The 5,374-nt window shown below is 43.4% G+C and overlaps 1 pseudogene; it reads left to right on the plus strand.

Annotated features, from left to right (window-relative positions):
* Positions 1-3,848: 3,848 nt before the first annotated feature.
* LOC106983990 (eukaryotic translation initiation factor 4E type 2-like) lies at positions 3,849-4,806 on the plus strand (annotated as a pseudogene).
* Positions 4,807-5,374: the final 568 nt, after the last annotated feature.

Genomic DNA, 5,374 nt, shown 5'->3' on the forward strand with positions numbered 1-5,374 from the left:
GAGGTACAGAGGGAAAGAAGGCTCTTCCGGTGTAGAGAATGGCATGGTTACCGTGTTGGTGCAGGAAAACACACAATATGCCTAATGGAGTTAGTCAATCAATTAATTAAGGATATTAAAACATAGTGCTATAAAGGGCCTACTCTCAGGCAGTGACACTAAAAATGGATGCAAGTAAAGGTACCTTCTGTTTCCTAAGCATGCATTGCTGGGGGAATGGGGGTTTCATTCAGAAGGAGGGATCAGCCATAACACGGCTAAGAGAAAGCGTCCAGCAACAGTTAGAAATGTAGTGCTCAGCTGCAAAGGAAACAATCAACAAAACTAAAAGGCAACCGACGGAATGGGAAACGATATTTGCAAATGACATACCGGACAAAGGGCTAGTATCCAAAATTTATAAAGAGCTCACCAAACTCCACACCCGAGAAACAAATAATCCAGTGAAGAAATGGGCAGAAGACATGAATAGACACTTTTCTAAAGAAGACATCCAGATGGCCAACAGTGAAAAGATACTCAATGTCACTCCTCATCAGGGAAATACAAATCAAAACCACACTGAGACACCACCTCACGCTGGTCAGAGTGGCTAAAATGAACAAATCGGGAGACTATAGATGCTGGCGAGGATATGGAGAAAGGGGAACCCTCTTGCACTTCTGGTGGGAATGCAAACTGGTGCAGCCGCTCTGGAAAACAGTGTGGAGGTTCCTCAAAAAATTAAAAATAGATCTACCCTATGACCCAGCAGTAGCACTGCTAGGAATTTACCCAAGGGATACAGGAGTGCTGATGCATAGGGGCACCTGTACCCCAATGTTTATAGCAGCACTTTCAACAATAGCCAAATTATGGGAAGAGCCTAAATGTCCATCAACTGATGAATGGATAAAGAAATTGTGGTTTGTATACACAATGGAATACTACGTGGCAATGAGAAAGAATGAAATATGGCCTTTTGTAGCAATGTGGATGGAACTGGAGAGTGTTATGCTAAGTGAAATAAAGCATACAGAGAAAGACAGATACCATGTGTTTTCACTCTTATGTGGATTCTGGGAAACTTAACAGAAGACCATGGGGGAGGGGAAAGGGGGAAAAAAAAAGAGAGAGGGAGAGAGCCAAACTGTAAGGGACTCTTAAAAACTGAGAATAAACTGAGGGTTGATGAGGGGTGGGAGGGAGGAGAAAGTGGGTGATGGGCATTGAGAAGGGCACCTGTTGGGATGAGCACTGGGTATTGTATGGAAACCAGTTTGACAACAAATTATATTTAATATAAAAAAACAAAAATAAAATAAAATAAAAGGAAAGGAAATGTGGTGTTCAGGACAGAGCTTGCTAGAAGAGACATTAGAATAGATATTGTACATCCATGTTCATAGCATTATATATATCTGTTATATTGACAATAACCAAAAGGTGGAAACAACCCAAATGTCTATCAACAGATGGACAGAGAAACAAAAGGTAGCATATCTATACCATGAATATGATTCAGAATGAAAAAAGAAGGAAATTCTGACCCTTGCTCCAACATGGATGAAACTTGAAGACGTTATGCTTAGTGAAATAAGTCAATCACAAAAGGACAAATACAAAAGTGTGATTCCACCCACATAAGGTGCCTACAGTGGCAGTGGCTGCACAACAGTGTGAACGCATCAGTGCCACTGAACCACACACGTAAAAGTGGTTGACGTGGTAAATTTTGTGTTGTGTATATTTTGCCACACATAAAAAAAGCGATGTTAGAGCTGCAAATTTTATAGCAGGAAATCATTGATCCTTTATAAGATCGTTAATCACTGGTCTTTTTTTTTCTTTTTTTTCTTTCTTTTTTTTTTTTTTTTGAGAGAGAGAGAGAGCGGGGATGGGGTCAGAGAGAGAGGATCCCAAGCAGGCTCTGCACTGTCAGCACAGAGCCCAACGTGGGGCATGAAACCATGAGATCGTGACCTGAGCCAAAATCAAGAGCCGGACATTCAACTGACTGAGCCACCCAGGTGCCCCAATCCTTGATCTTATAAAAGAAATCGTTGACCCCACTGGAGACATGAGGACTCTGAGGAAGAGAATGTGGAACAAGAAAAAGACAGATTCTTCAGGAATGCCCACACTGAGGGTCAGGAGAGGGAAAAGGGGTTTAATCAAATCTCCGAAGACTTTACACCCCTGTCATTCAAGCTTCTAGCCTTCAAGCTGAAAGAGAAAAATCTGGGTCCTGTTGATTATTCCTGAAACGTTCAGTGAGTGAGGCATTGAAATGTAAAGTTCCTGGGGATGGGAAAGGATGGTAGTGATTCTAATCTACTTCCCAAGTTGTCACAGTGACAACTCTGAATATGTTTTGAGCAAATAATAGTAGCTGCTTGCCAAGAAATGAGTTCTTAATGTTCATTGGCTTCTAGCCAGTTTTTCTTTCAGAGCTTGGAAGGAGAAATAAAGACATCATCAAATGCATCCATCTCAGCTCAGGATTGTGGGTCTGGGCTTGCGGGAGGTAGGAAGGGCAGAGTACATGTATGTATGTGAAGAGGTATACAACAAGGAGTGGCTTTTAGGTTTTGATTACAAAATATAGCACCCCAGCACCCATAGTCATGTATATTCGGGGTAACTTTGTAGAAACAGGAATATTAACATAGTTTGCAGGAAGAGATACTGACAGTCCTTTCTTGGTCATTCCAACCAGGTAAACAGCTGAAGCAAATAGGTCTCTATAGAGAGCAAATAAGACTTTGGCATGAAAAGACGAAGAGCTCAATTTGTGGGGCACCTGGGTGGCTCAGTCGGTTGAGCATCCGACTTCGGCTCAGGTCATGATCTCGCGGTCCGTGAGCTCGAGCCCCGCGTGGGGCTCTGTGCTGACAGCTCAGAGCCTGGAACCTGCTTCGGATTCTGTCTCCATCTTCTCTCTGCCCCTCCCCCACTCATGCTCTGTCTCTGTCTCTCTCAAAAATAAATACACAAAAACAAATTTTTTTTTAAAGAAGAATTCAATTTGATGTACAACATGTTTTTCCAGGAATATATACTCATAGTCTTATTCTCTGGCAGATCTCATACCCACAGAAGTCAGCTGTAGGGAGAAATAGTTATGTTTCTCCGGAAATACAGGACAAAATTGGTACATGGCTACAGAATAAAACCCTGGTATGTTTGAGGTGTTTTAAATTTGCCTATTTCCTTAACTACCTGGAATTACAACTAATGTACCTTGCCACATAGTGGAAAACGGACATTGAAACATAACGCCCCCTCCAAAGTTAATCCCCTGTGCCACATGCCAACTGGATGGATAGTTTCCGTATTTCCAAATTTTGCAAAATCTCTGATGAAAAGGCTTTATAATAAGCCAGCAACCAAATTTAAACATTCAAAAACTTCTAAGAACTAAAACTTCTTCTTTTTTTTTTTTTTTAACTTCAGAAAGTCTTCTTTGCTGAAGTAAGATTAAGTACTTTGGGGTCTTCTCTTTCTTGTCTATTATGAAGAAGTTGGATTACACTGGAGACTGAGAACTGGTGGCCCGCGGACTGAATTAAGCTAACAGATATATTTTGCTAGGGCCGAACTACATTTTAAAAGAATTTTTGAGGGGCGCCTGGGTGGCTCAGTCGGTTGAGCATCCGGCTTCGGCTCAGGTCATGATCTCACAGTTCGTGAGTCTGAGCCCCGCGTCGGGCTCTGTGCTGACAGCTCAGAGACTGGAGCCTGCTTCCGATTCTGTGTCTCCCTCTCTCTCCGCCCCACCATGCTTGTGCTCTGTCTCTCTCTGTCTTTCAAAAATGAATAAACATAGAAAAAAAAATTTTTTTTAATAAAAGAATTTTTTGGGAAGTCACTCCGTGAGGCAGTGGCCACGGTGGCAGTGAGAGGATGAACAAGTTCGACGCATTGAAAGACGATGACAGTGGGGACCGTGATCAGAATGAAGAAAACAGCACACAGAAAGATGGTGAGAAGGAAAAAACGGAACGAGACAAGAGTCAGGGCAGCAGTAAGAGGAAAGCTGTTGTCCCTGGACCAGCAGAGCATCCCCTGCGGTACAACTATACTTTCTGGTACTCCAGGAGAACCCCCGGCCATCCCACTAGCTCACAGAGCTATGAGCAGAATATCAAACAGATCGGCACCTTTGTCTCTGTGGAGCAGTTCTGTGGTTTTACAGCCACATGGTCCATCCCAGGGACCTGACAGGCCACAGTGACTTCCATCTCTTCAAAGAAGGAATTAAACCTATGTGGGAGGATGATGCAAATAAAAACCATGGCAAGTGGATTATTCGGCTGCGGAAGGGCTTGGCATCCCATCACTGGGAGAATCTTATCCTGGCCACGTTGTGGAGACAGTTCATGGTTGGGGAGGAGATGTGTGGGGCTGTGATCTCTGTCCGGTTTCAGGAGGACATTATTTCAATATGGAATAAGACTGCCAGTGACCCAGCAACCACAGCCCAAATCCAGGATTCGGCGAGTGCTTCGGCGAGTGCTTAACCTACCTCCCAACACCATTATGGAGTACAAAACCCACACCAACAGCATCAAAATGCCAGGCAGCCTGGGCCCCCAAAGGCTCCTTTTACAAAACCTCTGGAAGCTGCGGTTGAACACGCCATGACCCTCTCCCTCCCTGGATGGCACCATCATGGAAGCTGGCATCATTGGAGTCTCTTGTTTTGTTGGCGTGCTACCCAGAAGATCCTTCCGTCCTGGACAAGAGGAATTGGAAAAGCATTTTATGTCTTAAGAACCGGCTGACACGCAGCAGCTACAACAACAGCTGAGATCACTTAATAAATGGTGCTAAACAAAAAAAAAAAAAAAAAAAAGGAATTTTTGAATTATTTGCCAACATGAAATATTGGGAAATTTTGGAGAAAGTGCTCAATTTCAGGATTCTCTTAGAAAAAAGAAAAAGAGGGAGCAACAAGCTGGACTCAAATCTTCGCATGGTAACAACAGGGCAGAGTTGACCTGTGGCTCCCCCTGCCCTCCAGATAGATCACAAGGACTGGATGACTTCATGTGTTTAAATTACCTGCTTGTCTTCTGTGGCACAAGAGACTGATGGCTCTGCCAGAAAGCTCGGAGATCTCATTGTTTCGTGGTGCTTAGATTTCAAAGCCCTGCTGGAGGGAAGAAGCTGATCACACTCAAGACATCGGAGACCAGAGGTGAACTGAACTGAAACTAACGAAAGTGCCAACCCCGAACTCCATGTAGACTGAAGAGATCAGCCCCTCACACTGGCTTGCTGCTAGAGGAAAGGGCATTGCCTTTTCTGGGGGTAAATATTACTTACAAACAAATGTACACAAAATGCCTAAAACAAAAATGACAAGACATGTGAAAAAGTGGGAGAATAT

Source organism: Acinonyx jubatus, chromosome B1, assembly GCF_027475565.1.
Source record: "Acinonyx jubatus isolate Ajub_Pintada_27869175 chromosome B1, VMU_Ajub_asm_v1.0, whole genome shotgun sequence".
Taxonomy (NCBI): Eukaryota; Metazoa; Chordata; class Mammalia; order Carnivora; family Felidae; genus Acinonyx; species Acinonyx jubatus.